Source organism: Papaver somniferum, unplaced genomic scaffold (genome assembly GCF_003573695.1).
Source record: "Papaver somniferum cultivar HN1 unplaced genomic scaffold, ASM357369v1 unplaced-scaffold_107, whole genome shotgun sequence".
In the NCBI taxonomy this organism is placed as follows: domain Eukaryota; kingdom Viridiplantae; phylum Streptophyta; class Magnoliopsida; order Ranunculales; family Papaveraceae; genus Papaver; species Papaver somniferum.
The window spans coordinates 3,664,542-3,682,482 of record NW_020619603.1 but is presented as its reverse complement, the minus strand read 5'-3'; positions in this window follow the sequence as shown (position 1 = coordinate 3,682,482).

The following is a 17,941-nucleotide window of genomic DNA, read 5'->3' as shown; positions in this document are numbered from 1 at the left end:
TAAATGCATAGAGGAGAGCACACAACAGCATAAAAGATGTGGCGATTGACAGAAACACCACTGAGAAAAGATATTGGGAGAAATACAAATTTCAGAAATCCTAATAATGATTTGGACATTATACATACGCTTGTTAGTTATAAGACTAATGATGTGACACTTACTTGCCCCCTTACGGAGACTACTCCTGGAATTTTCAAAGGCTGCTTTCGTTATCAACCGCAAACATGACGTTAGGATCCCTAATGTAGCCATCCCACTCAGGAAATTCTACATTGTTTCGGAATATAATTCAGTACTGACAAGTGACTCAAAGCATTTGTAGGTGTTGGAAGTCATTAGAAGTGGCAGGTGATGGAGTTGCGATGGGATGGTTAATGGCAGTGAAGGTCTGGTAGTATAAGTTCGAGCTAAAGGGCTTGTTGGCTGTTAGCAGCGAAGAAAGGAGGAAACTGTTGTTTGGCAGTGACGGGAAGCTGAGCTATGAACAGAGTTAGAGACAGAGAAAGAAAATGCAGAGCTTGACTGAGTTTAAAACTCAGAAGAAATTAGTTACGGTAACCAGACTGTCCGCAGAAGTAGTTGAGCAACACAGAGAGAAGTAATGATACTCCTTAGAACAATAACATTCTAAATTGTGCTGAGATTTTCATCTGGACAAGGGATGAGCGTTATCTTGCCATGATTAGGTGTAGTTACTGAAATCATTCATGATCGAGGAGGTGGTGCACCATTAGCTAGAGTTACCTTCCGTCATCCATTCAGGTACAAGCATCAGAAGGAGTTATTCCTTGCGGCTGAGGGGATGTACACTGGTCAGTTTTTGTTCTGCGGGAAGAAAGCTAGTTTGATGGTTGTGTTTTTCCATTGAGATCAATTGAATATCAAAATATTCAACCATATTTTGATGAGCTTCAAATATTTAGTGAGTCTGCAATGTCCACCTCACCAGAAATCAGGAGAAAATGCCATTATATGAAGGGTGATTCTGTTATTGTTCTCAAAGGAGATCTAATAAATCTGAGCGGATGGGTTGAAAAAGTTGAAGAAGGTAACCTCAATATGAAACCAAATAGGAAGGACCTGCATACAACAATTGTTGTGCATGAAAAATATGTTTGCAAATACTTCAAGCTCGAGGATCATGTGAAGGCTGTTTCTGGTACTCATGAATCTCTGAAGTAACTTCTGGAGCTACCACCAGAGTTGGGGATTATGAGTTACATGTCCTTGTCATGCTTGCTGACACGAGCTTTGGGGTAATTATACGTGTAGAGAATGAGTTACATGACCTTGTCATACTTGCTGACCAGATACAGATAGACCTGTGGTTGCAGTAGTGAAGTTAAGAGATATCAAGTACAAGATTGATCAGAAGAGGTATACTGCCTCAGATCGTTACCGTAATACCGTGTCTGGGAAAGATGTTGTGAAGATTCTCATGGGTCGTATGAGAGATCAAGGAGGAGAAATGCCACTACATATTGGATGGTTGTGGAAGTTCCAAAGAAGCTCGTCTAATCATGGTTTTCTTAGATGTCAGACACACTCATGAGCGTATGGATGAGATCCAGAAGGTCTTATTCCGTTTTAGTAGAAGATTTGGCACCACACGAGCATGATGAGGAGTCCAAAATACTGTTCATGATGGCCAGTGATGGTGTTAAGCGGCGTAAAGTTTTTCATCGGGTTTGTTAAGAGGGGAAACAATTTACGTGCAAAGACGAAGCGATGTATGCGGGAACTGGAATCACTAGATTGTGCGAATCAAAGTGTTTTCTCCATCAATAAAATCATGCGAAAGGTACAACGGTACTCGTCGGTATGAGAAAGTTAATTTTCCAATTCTTTTGAATAAGCATGCAAAGGTATAGTGAAGCTCGTTTCAGGGGAAGAGCATCACCTATTCATGCTTGATTCTTGTACTTGCTGTCGGTTTGCACTTGCTCAAACCAAGAGGTAAGTCTTAAATAATTCTTAAGAGAAGTATTTAAATGTGGGGGATAAGACATGTGATCTTGCAATCCATCAACGATGAGAGGTATATGATGAATGCATAAAACAACCTTGAAGAATATAAGAAAGACACGTGATTATGGACCACTTCAGATTTGACAGGAAACTAATATGCGGTTGACATGGTCTAAAGGATCAGTAGGTAACCAATATTTTTTTTATGTAGTTTCTGTCTAACGTGTTTAGTACGTGTTGCAAAACAGATGTGCATATCCGCGTTTAACCTGGGAAATCACAGGGATGCTCTGATTAGAAGACCAGAGATTTGAATGCATGAGGTACATAATTAATTTCAATTATGTGATATATGCTTTACAACCACCTATGAAATATGTGATATATTTACGATTTGACTGACAGACCAAGATGGCTGATATGATCTAAAGGATCGAAAGGATCCAGAAGAAATTCTGAAGGAAATGGTTTTTGTCAAACTCGATGCGTTTAATGTGTGTTGTAAATGTGCAGTATATTAGGTGTATACAAATACCCTTGTATCTCAAGAGAATTACTGGATGATCTGATTAGAGATTTGTGATACTTGAGGTACATCTTAAATTGTGTATGTAATACATATTGTACTGACCTTAAGAGACGTTGTTGTTTCAGGCTATGTATAAATCTTAGCCTATGTGTGTATCCTCTTAAGGAGTGTCTGTCTAAGGAAGTCCTTATATTGAAGAAATCAAAGTTCGTGTGCTTTAATTCAAGCATAAGAGGAAGACGAATGATTACTAAGATGCTTCTTAGAAGATATTTCTCTGTGACCGAAGCCTGTGGCCATCATTGCAGAAACTCAATTGACTATGTGAGTCTAAAGTAAATGAGCAATGACAAAGTCTAGACATACTCGGAGAAGGCTAATTCGGTAAGACAACTATACTCTTTAGTGAAGTAATTTTAGTTGGTTCGTAAAGTCAAAAAGAGGTCTCAGTAGACATGTAAAGTCAAAAGAGAACCTCACAGACTTAGGGAAGTCAACAGAAAAATTAGTGGTCCTTTGACGAAAGGATTTTCTAAAGAGATAGTTCGTAATTATACATCGAGGGGGAATGGGACTTAAGCTCATATAAAATAAACTTGCCATGAAGGATACTCAACCTTGCTGACTGGAGATCCCAAGATCAAGGTTTCGAATGAGACAACTAATTTATGGCGGGTAAAGGTAAACACTATCAGAGAATTATATTCTCTGTCCCTTCCCTGTGGTGTAGATGTGATAGTGTGACTGCATGTGAAGGATGACTTTTAATAAGTCTTAATGAGTTCCATAGTTTCAATTTAAGATTGAAGTGGGGTGTAGCAGTGAACACTCTTAATGGAACTCACCTATCTGAATGAGGAAGTGGGTCGCTTTCTATGAGAATATGAGCTGATTCTCTAGAGCATTCTGAGAAACAAGACGTCCAGGGACAAAATGGACACAACGGCGGAGCTTGGCAGCAACCTTGGAGATATCATGTGTGGTTGTTATCGCGAGTTACACCAAATGTTAGACAGTTCAAGACCTAATGGACACTGGCTAATAAGTAGTTCAAGTAACCTCTCACTAAGCAAAGGTTCAAGACCTTATGGACACCTATGCCTATTCGTGATATTTCTTATTTTCCGTGTTTTATCGTATTTTTATTCATGTGGGGGATTGTTGGAAAAAATACAGTTTTATGTGAATAAAAATTACTAATAAAAAGGTTTTTCCAAAAATAAAAAACACCTTCCAAATTTATCTCTTAGTTTTTTAAGGGATAAGTTTACCATATATTTTTTGGATTTGGGTTAGGGTTTTATATAAGAAGAACCTCTTTTTATTGCCGATATAGATAGAAAAACCTCTCTTATATCCCCTGGTGTTGAGTACTTCTTCTTCGTTTTTCGATGTTTGATTCGAGGGTTTAAGTGCTAACGATTTCATGAGTTTTTCCGCTGCCAAGTTCTAGTAGGACAAATTTGAATGTGCTATTCAAACTTTGTTAAGATTGTTGTATCTTGGAGGCAGATGTACCCGTAGGGCTATAGCATCATCTTTTCAGAGTGTAGCCGGGCATTCTTGTCTTAAGGACAGTATGTTGAACATGCGCCTCAATCTACCATTCGAGTTTCTTCTTTTTATGTTGTTTAACAGGATGTTCAAGACATCAACAGTTGGCTAACGAGAAGACACGAAAATCAGATAAGTGCCTCTTTTATTATTTATTTGTTTGATCAATTTTAATTGTTATTCCCCAACACATTTTACATAGAAAGTAAAAACAAAAATACTGGGGACGACGTACGAACATGAGCTGGTAGATTTTAGATAGTAAAAATAAAAACAAATCCTCTAGGTTTCGTCAGCTGAGTTATGAATGAGCACCATTTTGGTACACCCATATGATACATACACAAGTTGTCGTATCATTTCTCTTTGCATGATTAAACTACTATTAGGTAAGTAATAAACCTTTTGCGTCACTTCGCATAGTGCAATACGAACTCTAGGGCCAAGAGGTACTTTGCAATGAATCCATGGCCATCAACGTAGCTTTCATATAAGTAAGCAAAGGACATGGAGCTTTATTCTGATTACGTATGTACGTACACTGCACTAATGGGTGCATTTATTTATTTGAAATGCTCCTTAGGAAAGATGAAGTTTATTTGCTTTAAGAATTTGATTATAGACGGAAAACCGTAAAAAGAGACTCACTCAACCAATGTCTCTGTGAATTACGAAATCTTGGGCCAGCCGCAGTGAACGGGCCTTCATGGTCATCAACGTGGCTTTTATAAGAACGATTTTTTAGGGACCATGATTTTTTTGAGGGGACCATGGTTTTATTAGGCCACCTTCCCTATAATTATAAGGGGTGTCCTAAAGCATTGAAATGACTAACCTAGTATTAACCTAATTTAATTTAAAACCAACCCAGTAACCACATATATATATATAACCACCACCACCTCCCACCATCACCGATTACCACCTCCGATTATCACCACCACCAACCACCGATTACCACCACCACCACCGCCGATTACCACCACCACCACCTCCGATTATCACCACCACCACCCACCGATTACCACAACCACCACCTCCGATTATCACCACCACTGACCACCGATTACCACCATCGCCGCCCACCACCGTCGATTTCCACCACCACCACCTCCGATTACCACCACCACCACTATATATATATAGATTAATTTAAAACATTAACAAAGATATTCTCACACCCATTACTTGTCACTCGTTTTTGGTTGAATAAATGAGAAGTAATCATTAAAATGAGTTGAAAATGGAAGTTGCAGAGAGGTTTAATGGAGGGTTTTTTTTTCAGAGAAAAGTTCGGTTATCACGAATTAATTTTTTCTAAACCGTACTCAGAGTTCGGTTGATTCGCAAAAAAGTACTTTTAACTGAACTCCTTGTATTAGAACAACACAAGTCCATAAGTTCGGTTCCTTCGCAAAATAAGGATATCACCGAACTTTAGTTTACGAAAATAATGAGAAGTCCACAAGTTCGGTTCGTTCGCAAAAATGTTAAGTTTTCTTTGTAACCGAACTCTACCTTTAAAACTTCGTAACCGAACTCTACCTAATTCGCCGAGAAATAAATTTCGTAGCAACCGAACGTTTGCCTAATTGCATATATGCATATATAAGCCCAGTTCGGTTGATTCGCAAAATATGTTGAAGTTTGCGAACCAACCGAACTTCTAACACTATGTTACTTTTAACCTGCAGTTTGGTTGGGAACTTGGTTGCGTTGAAGTTTGCGAACTAACCGAACACACAAGATGTACCCAAATAAATTGTTAAGTTCAAAGTTCGGTTACCTACCATTTTATTCTAGGTAACCGAACATTACACTATACGATCAAATCCTCCATTAACGAGCGAGTTCGGTAACCTGCGTATTTGGAAAACGTAACCAAACTACACTTTCAGGTGTGTTCAGTTACATGTTCTTGACATATGGTAACTGAACTGGCCCAAATCTACATAAAAAATTTCATTTTTTTTGAAAGTTTGGAGCAATTCAACCAACATTATCTAAGTTTGAAGCATACCTGGGTACCCAAATACCCTTCCTCCGGTTGTGGTTGGTAAAATCCATCGTTTTCATGTTTTCCTTCTTCATCTTCTCTAACTTTACTCTCTCAATAATTCTACTTCTTTAAAAAAAACCATCTGATTGTTTAATCTCACTAATTATCTTTAACTTAATCATCTCACTAATCATTACACTAACTATTATTAACACTAACTAATCATCACCCAAAATTAATCACGAGGGTAATTTAGGTATTAATATAAATATCTAGATAAGGAGTGACCTAGATTTACTTCTAATGTCTTTACCCAAGCAAAAGACTAACTCGATCACAAGTAGTAATGTGCCATGATGCATGCATTTTATCATTTCCCTAGCTCTAAGAATAATGGAGCTTAGTTCGTTTTGAAGTTGGTGATGCATCAAATCATGTACTCTAAGGGCATCCTATGTGGAGGTCTTATTAACACATTATTATGTGTGTGTCATTACTAAATGACAAAAAAAATTTTAATACAGACCTCAATGTATTATCTAACAAATTTTATTTGAATTTAGAGACAAAATAATGATGTGCCTTTAAGACCCAAGGTCATAGAGGAAGTCTTAATTGCACTTTCTCCATTACCCCCACTTAGTCATGTCATCTACAGTAGAACCCCTACAATTTAATCCGCGATAATTTAATAATCAAGATAAATTAATAAATTTTGTCGGTCCCGAGTCGGGACCAACGTGCTAAATTAATATTTCGCCAAATTTACAAAATAATAATTATTTTAGTTGTCTATAGGTCCCTTTGAATATATAAATTAATAACTCTCCAATTTATATAAATTTAGTTTTATATTTATGCTAATTTGCTAAAGAATGATTCAATTGTGACTTGGTTTTTCTTAAAATTGATGTCACGTTGAATTTCATCTTGGATTTTTCATAACATTAAAACAGTTTTTAGTGTTGTCATTTCCTGATACAATAAAAACCTATTCAATATGTTTGTAGCTTTGATAGCTTCTTTACGTAAAGGTAGCTCTGTAACTACACTTTCATCTTTGACTTCCAAATCATCACTTTCATATTTTCCATGACACTCTGAATTATTTCTTCGTCGATTAACAAATCTGAAATAATATCCTTTTGAGGGTTGTTTAAAAGAAATTCAATATTCGTTCGACTCTGATAATTCAATCCATTGATTAAATTTTGCAATTCTCTAGTTCATTTATTATCTAACGATTCACTTGGATTCTTTGATATGGTGTCATCCATTGAACAAATCTTACAATGACGAGAACAATTTGCAAAGGAATAAGTTGTATTGGTTTACTTTGTTGATTTTTGTTTTTTAGAATTAAACAAGACAATATATTGATAAACTAATTAATGTATAATTTAATGATTATTAATTTGTGCGATTATCTAATACACAAAGTTGGTTAAAAAGACCAAAATCAACAAATTCTGGGTGAAAAAGATATCTAGATTTTGATACTGTTTAAATGGACAAAAATACAAAAATAGTCAGGATGTAAACAGTTTCGTCCTACCCGTTTTCAATTACGTTTTTTTTTAAATTTACATCAAGATGCATCCGGTTTCATCCTTCCTATTTTCTAAGTTTAAGTCAGAATGAATCCAGTTTCATCCTTGCTATTTTTTTGTCCATTTCACCCAAACTAATTTTTACTCGTCCATTTGAACCAGGTTTTAAAAATATTTTTTTGGCAAATGACCCATTTTCGTTATTTAATATCGCGATAAACTGATAAAGTTTGTCGGTCCCCACACAATTATTTTATAGGGGTTATACTGTATCTCTATGACCTTCACCCTTGTGTTGGAGATGGAAATTTGGTGCAAAAAAGTCTAACATCCTAGGTGTCATTCAATTTTAAGGCCTTTACCCATCTCCAACAGTGGGTGCTAAAAATCCTACGTGGAAATTTTATTTAGATCCTTATTTATGGGGTCATATGCATGTGGCAAAAATAGCAACGCTTTTCTCATGGACTATCTCCAACAGTGGTGGTCTTATTTTGAGGATTTATTTTTCTGGATAATGATAAAATTGATTCCCTTTTTCCTATTGGTTCACAAAAAATTATTTAAAAGTAAAAATTTAAAATATGGTCAAAAATATGACGTGGAGGTCACTTCCTAGGTCTAAATAAGACTTTCTCCGAGACCTTCATATTTATTTTGACATCCTTCCTACTTAATAGGACCCAATACTAGAGATGAATTTAGAGTCCAAATTTGTTCACACCCCTCTAACGAGTGTATATCTCACATATTCTTCTGATTGGTTGATTATTTAACTGATGGTCTCATTACTCTTCATGTTTAGAATCACGACCCTCGTTACATAACTCCCTAAATTAAATCAAGGGCACAAATTCAAATGTGAATTATATACTCGTTAAGAAGTGTACACGAATTCGCATTTATGAATTTTAATGTAAGTGAGGGTCTAAAATACCATGTGTCGTACAAAAATAAAACCTTCTTACTCTATTGGAGATGTTCTAATAGTAGAGTGATTACCTCAGTGGTCCATTAATGATCTCTCCGTCCCTTAGTTCTTTTTTTGGCTTTTGCATGGGGCAAGCCATGAAAACATGCAAGCATCATATGAAAAACAGAACTCGTCCATATACTTTGTGCAAACTGATGGCAGACACTTTGATAAGCTTCAATTTCGTTTCTTCTTTCACAAATGAGTAGTACAGACTAATCACTTAAATAGAAACAGATGGGAAGACCACTCGTATTTATTAGCCCCTTTTGTCTAATAAATAATACTCTAGGAAAGAGAATTTTACTTATGTTTTCATCTTCTTCTGCAGATCTAACGTTTCACTCTTTCTCTCTCTATTTCGACTGAACTTTTCTCTTCTCTACCTTCTTCTGTTTTCTGATCATCATGTCTGCTCCGGTCTCATCTTCTATCACTGGTGTAACTCCCGAGTAAGTCTTTTTCCCTGAGCTGAGCATGTCACGTTCTTGTTAGCTTCATTACTTTTTTCATATTTGCTTGTTTATTCTGCTTCTGTCACTCTTTTTGATCATCATGTATGCTTCATTACTGTACTAAACAGATTCTCTTCTACCCGGAAAAAGAAGAAAAAAAAGAAAATAAATTGTCTAGAAAAAATAATTTGTTTTTGCATCCTGAATTCGTGATAGTATTAGGATAGCAGGGCATAACAATTAGGGGCAGCAAAACAAGTGTTTCAAATTGCTGTATTATGGCCTACAATACAGGATCTGTGACTGCAAGGAATGTCCAAAAAACCTCAAAATCAGTTTTTTAGTTTTCTCAATTTGATTAAATTAAGATGATAGCTTATATAATCAATCAAATTGATGACGAGTTTCATTAAGATACAATCAGACAAACAAGTTACCAGATGAAGACTATTCGAAAAATCCATCCAATCGATCGTGGCTGATCAATTTCTCTATCATTCTCGCCCAAAATTGATTTTTTATTTTTATTTTTTTATTTTCATTTCTATTCTAAACCATTGAATTGATCGAAGTAAACCATTTTATACTTCAGAAACAAATAAAAGTTTTCAACTAAAACATACTAAATACTTAATACTTTATTACAGGCTTTTAATCCTTCCAATATGTAGAAATTGGATGAAAAAAAACAAAGAAAAAACTAAGAACAAAACAGCTTCAGAATTTCGGGTTAAGAAGACGGAACCTCGGATCGGGTTCATCGTCAACAGGATTTCTTAATCTGTTAATCCTCTTTTTCTCTTCTAATAATCAGTTAGGTATCCTTCAACGGTAATATCATTTTCTTAAGTTTATAGTATTATTTTACACCCGAAAGAATTTCAAGTTGTTTTGCAGCTGATCCAACCAAACAACTTCTCAAGAAAAATTAAATTACAAGCGAAGAGAGAAAAACATACTATGACTATGGAAAATACAGGCGCAAAGAAGAAAAAGATACTATGATTGTGAGACATAAAAAAGAAAATACAAGCGCAAAAAAGAACGTGAGTTAAGTTTACGAGGAAGAGCTGCTTTGACTTTTTAGTTTAAATTGACTATAATAACCTTAAGCTTCACACTTGGCTTTCATCTAGTATTACAATTACATACAGCTGCTGTTTGTCATACGCATGTAGAAAATTATGGAAATGCAACTTCGAGTCTCTGACTTGTTTCTTCCATTAGTGGTAATACTGGTGTAACAAATAGATTATTCTAATTTAGTTGCGGAAATAAATGTCTGAATAATGGTGTAATGCATACAGCAACAAGCTTAACTCTGATTAGCTAGGGCTGACAATGGATAAATACCATACGGATATTGGCAGTTCCGATAAGATTAAGGTTAAGGATTATCGGATATCCGATATTCGATAACATCCGACGGATATCAAAGAATCCAATTCGATAAGGTTAAGGTTAAGCTATCGGATATCGGATTTCTATCCCGATAACTAGGAAAAAAAACTAAAAGCTTGAAAAAACAGAGTTAAAACGTTAAGGTTAAGTTCAAAAGGTTCAGTGAAAAGTTAAAACCCACACACGCACAATGTTTAGAGTTAAAGATTTTACTCCAAGTCTAGTGAATGCAAAAGAAAGTACACAGCAGGCTACAACAAAGTCAAAAAAAGAAAAAAACAATGTCTTAACAGTCACAGAGGCTAACAATGTCAACATGCTAGTGAGTAGTGTAACTTAGTATAATCTTGCTTGGCTGCCTGACATGTTGTATCATTGCATCAAATTCACTTCAGTCCACTATTTCCGTATATGCATTCGCAAATCATAAAGAATCACTTGATAAGAAAATTCAGACATCCAACATTTCAGTTTCTCAAAGCTTTCACCACTATAAACAACAGTGCAACACAAGGTGAGCAGAAATTTAATAATAAAAGCTTAACTCTGATTATAACTAAATTTTTTTTTCCAAATAGAGCTCGGCCATTAGCTATTTGCAAGTCCATTTCATCGCCCGAAATTAGCTATTCTCTAATTTCACCCAAAACGTCATGGTCCATCAAATTTGACGTAAAAATGGTGAAGGAATGAAGAATGTTAGTAATGATGTCATGATCGACTGTTTGACACAAAAAACTTCAACTCAATATTTGCAAGTGGATAGATTTCTCTGATGTTGAATAATTTGGATCGAATATGGCGATGTTATGTAGAAAAAGATGTGAATACGTACGTAAGAGTAAGGTACTTGCGTATAAAGCAAAACAAAAAGATATGTCATGCAAATTGTGTTATGTGCATCTTTACCACCATGGGCGGTTGGTGATAATATCTTTCTCGGCTTTTTTTCTCTCTTTTATGACTATCTGTCCCATCTGGGTACATTCAGTTTTTGATTTGGCAACTTCGTACACAACTTTTAATCGGTTATATTATACTTGCGATACGTTCCAAGGGAGATAACTATCTTCTTCGCAAAATACTTCTCGCACAACATTAGTAGCAGACCCTGGCAAAGACAAGTACCGCCAAAAAATTGAAACAAGGCGAAATGGAAAGACCTTGATAAGGCGAGAAGTCAGACTACCTCTCAACAGAAGTGTGTAGCTTCCGCGAACTCGTCGACAGGATTGGATTATTGAGAATTGCTCAAAACAGAGTAATTAAATTTCAATGGTGTCGCCCTCTCCATGCATCATATATAATATTGCATACACTCATTGCATATATTTATAGCATACATTTCATACTTCTTATCGATGCTTCAAATACTTCGGACTTCTTATTGTACTTCTTGCGCAATACTTCTTATTGGCACGATACTTCTTATTATACTTCTCGCGCGATACTTTGTTACTTAATTATGCTTCTCAGATGATAATCCATACTTCATACTTCAAATAGTTCAAGGATTTATACTTCGAATTTCGCATAAGACTGCATACTTCAAAACGAGGCAGAGGCATCAAGTTACTTTTGCTTCAGAAATTTTTAGTTCCTTCATCTTCCCGAAGCAAAGCATATGAGAAGCCGAGTCAAAGGCACTATATGACAAGCTGAGGCAAAAACACCATCGCAGAAGAAGAAAAATATTTTTCAAGCAAACTCGCATTCCCTATCTTCGTGATTAGGTCATTTCAAAAGAGAATGCTCGCCCAAAAACAACACGAATCTTCAACAACAACAAAAGGATATGAAGCAAAAGTCATCTCGCATTAAATCCAAGAGGAAGGAACTCCGCAGCAACAACAACATCTTCAAAGTCACAGTAAAACATCATCGCGGCAATCCAAAGCTAATCCATTTTCATGCATCTCGTGCGAGAATAATATCAAAAAGAATTTTCTCTTAAGATCACTTTTCAAGCAATCTCAAGAGAAAAAAGATAAAATATAGGGGCGAAATATCGCACAAGACAAAGAACAGTTACCCGTTGAAGATAATACGAAGACCAACTTCATAGGGACGCACGAAGACCAAGGGATAGTGCGACAGTTAGGGATAACCTGGCGAGTAAGACAAATAAAGTCAGAATGTAGTAGTACATCATGTGAGTCTTGGTTGTCTTCTATTGTGAATACCACCCATATAGGGAGCTAGAAGACATTGTATTAGGAGAGATCAATTTTGGGAGAGAGACCAAGAGAAAGAAATCAGTGGGGAGAAAGAGAACACCACAAAATATCTTCTACTACTTCTTCTTCTTTCAACCATTACCACTTAGATATACAACTATAACACAAAACCCCCTTGAATGGATTCTCATGTAACCTCAATGTAATTCCATACTCATAGTGAATATCCTGGGATATAGATCGTTTCGTAGATCGAACCACGTAAAAATCTCTTGTGTTTCTTCACAGTTTTGGTCTTTTATCTTCATTTTCATGTTGAACAAGATGTAGATTTAGGAATTAGCAACGGGTGTAGTTGTGGGAAAACCCGTAACTACATTGATGGTTATCCCCAAAGATGCCACTATCATTCTCATATGTAATGAAGCAATGTCAGCGCTACCATCGGTGTATACATGTCATTGACATGGACATGAAAATGAACCCTTGCTTCTGCTTCTAACACAAATATGCAAGGACTTTGCTTTTCACATGGTTCTGCGTGTCATTTTAAAATACTTTCTCTAAAGTCCTTAGTGGTTTTTTTTTACGATATTGTGTATTACCATAGGTATAGAGAGTGTAATTTTGTAGCTGATTTCTTGGCAAAGTCTGCTAGTGAGCAATCTCTTGAAGGAAATGGGTACATAACCCTCCTTCTAGTTTGCAATGTATGTTGTTAGCTGATATTAGAGGGAGAGCCTACCCTCGGCTTGTTAGGCTCACCTAGTTTCTCTTAATAGTGTGATTTACCAAAAAAAAAAAAAAAAAGTACTTTCTCCATCTTCGCCATAAAAATTTGTTGATGATTTCTTAAAATGTTAAAAACTCAACGCGTTAGTTTTTCAAGTATAAATTTTTCCAAGACAGATCCTATACATTCGTCCCATGCGATTTCAAGTACAAGTATTTTGCAGCATATGACAAAAAGCATCCAGAAGCTTAATAATACAAACAAAATTGTATCCGTTTTACTCAGTAGGATGGTTCTATCTCCAATCCATCTTATTTAATTACAAGATTTTTTTCAGGCCCGTACAATGCACGGGCTAGGGTCATAAAATTGCGTCTCGTTCTTGGTATCGGGTTTGTTATTCTGTATGCCCGTATAACAACGAACCTGAACTTCCATGTCAAACCTTAAATATGCAATATTCATGTGTGTCGTCTATGTTTATACTTCCATGTCAAAACCTTAAATATCCAGCAATCATGTGTCCCGTCCATGTTAAAACTTATCCCATTCTTACCAAGGCGGATCTCCAGGTGTTTTGTATATTCAAATGGGAAGTTGGGCTAGTTTTGTCGATGGTTCACACCACCATGGCACCATCCATCCTTCTAGGATGAATCTACTTTTCCAGAAGGACAAAAATCAAAGGTCGATTTACTTATAAGGGCAGGTGTTATTTGTGAAATGTGGACTACCACTCTTAGTAAATTCTGTTCATCCTTAATTCTCGTTGCACTTCTCCTTTGTAGTTGCATGCTGTGAAAGGATGTCAGTAAGAGATTCCGATATAAACTCCTCTCAAAAAAGCATATAATAGCCATAGCAGCACACAACATTAAAAGGGTCCTGAAATGATGGGTTTTTTAATCATTTCCCATTTTATTCGAAATGCATCCATAACACCAAACCCCCAAACCTACGGGATCATGACCGGCACCTAGATTTTGGATGGTTACATAGTTTTAGAGAAAAGGGTGTTGGGCTACGGTCACTCCTTATGGTGGCCTAGCAATGAATGCCCATTAGCCATTAAGGGAGTTTACCTAACAAGTGACCTAGTTAAGTACTCCCTCTGTTTCTGAAAGACCGTCCTCTATTCCTTTTTCGTCAGTATTAAAATTGTGTCCAGATTCTGAAAGACCGTCCAGATTCCGTTAATGAACTCTCTAATATACCCTTGAATTCTTTACAATTATAAATCCATTTTTAACGTGACCCAATCTAAAATATTAAAGAAATTAGTATAATTGAGAAAACAAATATATCCTTCATTCCTTTGAAGGAAATATACATTTAACCCTAAAAATTAAATTCCTTATAAAGTTTATACTTCATAAATTCGATATCTTTTAAATTTTCCTTTTATATTTCGTATTTATAATTCTCACAACAATTTTGGATTGTCTTTATTGCTAGCATTTTTATTAAAATAAAATAGGTAAGTGATGAGTGCTAAAAAGTGCATATTTATATATATTTTTCTTGGCAATTAACTCATCTTTTGTGCTCTAATTCTCCATTTTAACCCATATTCTGTATTTTCATTGTTTTCAAGAATAAATATTTTTATTAACTAATTTTGCATTTTTAGGTACCAAATAAAGTTTGGATGAATTGCGGAGCGGAAAAGGGCAGAAAAGTGGTGGAAGCCAAGAGGAATCACACAAGGAAGCTGCGAAGAATGTTGTGCGCAAGACCAAAAGGCTAGAACTCGGCTTGAAGAGGAAGAATTGTTCTTAAAGAAGATATGGGCTTGGCATACCCAAGGCCCAAAACCCTCACCCAAACCCATTTCCAATATCCATACCCGCCTTCATATTCAGCCGTCAGATTGGATCATCTCAGCATCGTACGGTCTCTTCATCATAGTGCATCAAAATCTGAAGCTCCTGTAAAACACTATAGCACCTAACTCCATCTTGAGCCGTCAGTTTCGTTGTACTTTCGCATCCAACGGTCGCTCAAGATCTGCATCCATCTCGCCGTTAGATCCAACTCATCTCATATCATCCAACGGTTTCTCTTTGCGAATCATCAAAACTTGATGAAACACTCAACACCCTAGCATCTAGGTTTATAACCCAAAACAAACGCACCCCAATCCATTTTCCATCGACTTCTTCTCTTTCTCCCTCACCCTCTGCAACACCACCATACCCTGCCGCACCACCATCATCACCACCACCTTCCTCAACTGCCACAACCACCACCAAAAGCCATCATGGCTATTACCTAACGAAACCCCATCTATTTCCCATTCTTTCTAGCCAGCTATCATACCAATTTCTCTCCTAGGGTTTCAGAGACAGGAAAGAAGAGAAATTGATAAAATAGCTCGAGCTAGAGGAGCAGTTGGAACAGGAGATGGAGAAGGAAGATCAGAGGAAGGATGGGTCGAAGACATGGGAACGAATCATCCCATCAAATTAGGTAAATCAGTAACCCTAATTTCTGCTGTTTTTGGGGATTTGGGGAAAACTTGTGTAGAACCCTAATTGAAGCTTGTAACTATAAATATGATGTGTGGGTGTGTGTTAGAAGACATGCCTGGACTAGCCAGAGCACCACCAAGAGGCCTGGAATAGCCAGGACCTCAACTGTTAATTTTGTTTTCAATATCAGTTCATTTTAATCTTCAGTTGTTTCATCAAATTCATCATGTTCTAGTTTAATGGGGGAGATGAAATCATGATGCTTCTGCTAATTTAATCCAAGCTAGATATTGTGCTTGTTGTGCTGAAATGTTTAGGATAGTCTTAATCAAAGCACTTTAGTTGTGATTAGAACATCCTTTAGGTTGTTAAAACACCTAAGTGGCTTCTCTGCGGGTAGTTGCAGTGTGAGAGCCCCAACTACCACAAGGTTTAGATTTATCTTAGTGTCTTTAGCCTCCTTTCTAACCCAACCCTTTGATGAGCAGCAGGCATAGAACCTCCACTGCCATCTAGTTAGTCAGTTGAGCCAAGAAGCTCACTGATAACTATAAAAGGGACAAGAGCAGTATTGAACTGAGATTGCCTTAGCATAGGTAAAATGGTGGATTTGAAGCCTTAGTACCCTGTTACCTTGCTTTACTTTCTGTCACTAATTCAGTTACATCAAAACATCTCAGTTGTGTTTCAACACAACACAAAAATCTTTTTTTGTCATAAATCTCTAGGAAAACAACAATAGCTCCCTCCAAGTCCCTGTGGACAAACCCCTGCTTATTCACTTTCTACTTTAGATCCTGTGCACTTGCAGGTTAGGATAAAACGTAGTTTTAGGACATATTCCTTTTGCCACCAGTAAGTAACTAAGGGTAGTCAAGTAAAATAATATGGTCTCCTTAATATTTTGAAAGACCGTCCAGATTCTGTTAATGAACTCTCTAATATACCCTTGAATTCTTTACAATCATAAATCCATTTTTAACGTGACCCAATCTAAAATATCAAAGAAATTAGTATAATTGAGGAAACAAATATATCCTTCATTCCTTTGAAGGAAATATACATTTAACTCTAAAAATTAAATTCCTTATAAAGTTTATACTTCATAAATTCGATATCTTTTAAATTTTCCTTTTATATTTCGTATTTATAATTCTCACAACAATTTTGGATTGTCTTTATTGCTAGCATTTTTATTAAAATAAAATAGGTAAGTAACTAAGGGTAGTCAAGTAAAATAATATGGTCTCCTTAATATTTTGAGAAAGTCAAAGCGGACTATCTTTGTGAAACGGAGGGAGTATATGTTTTCAATCGAAAACATCCAAGAGGTGTTATCTTCTTCAGTTCGTGAAGAAAAGAAAAAGGAGGTAGAGAGAGAGAGTGAGTGGGAGAAAAAGAGTAGCCACCATTGGGGTTGATCTTCAGTGAGATTTGGGTTAATCTTTGAAGAAGAAGAAAGGGTTCTTAGCTAAGGATCTATTGGTTAGTGTAGCGAAGATTGTTCAGTCAATTTCACATCTCTTCAAAAGGGGAAAACCTAGGGTTTGATCAAATCCTAATAGTAAGTATCTCAATTACTTGCTATTGTTCTTAATTTGTGAATCTCATCTAGTATTTCTATTATTAGGTGAATGAATTGTTGATCCATCAATTTGGATGAGTGTAATTTAGGCAAATTATTATACAAGTGTTATATACACATTGAAGAAGAGTGTATCCCCAACTTGGGAGTTGTGTGTAGCCCATTGTTTGATAATAGTGGAAGATTTGCCCGTGGTTTTTAATCCTTCACCTTGGAGGGGTTTTTCCATGTAATTGCCGGTGTTGTGTGATTGCTTCTTATATCGTCAGAGTTGTTTTATTTCCAAATTGTGGTTCATTGCTTGTGTGGTTTTCGTATTGCACATAGCGGCTCGGATTTTGCAAGTCTCCCCCAACAAGTGGTATCAGATCTTTTGGGTTGAGCTAATCATGTGCAATGACGGAAGCTATTACTAGTAATAGAATGGTTATTTTGACCGGCGAGAACTATGTGATATGGAAGGATAAGATGGAGGATTGTTTATATTGTGAAGATCTCTATGGTCCAATAGAGAGCAAATGAGTAAAGCCTAAGATGATAAAA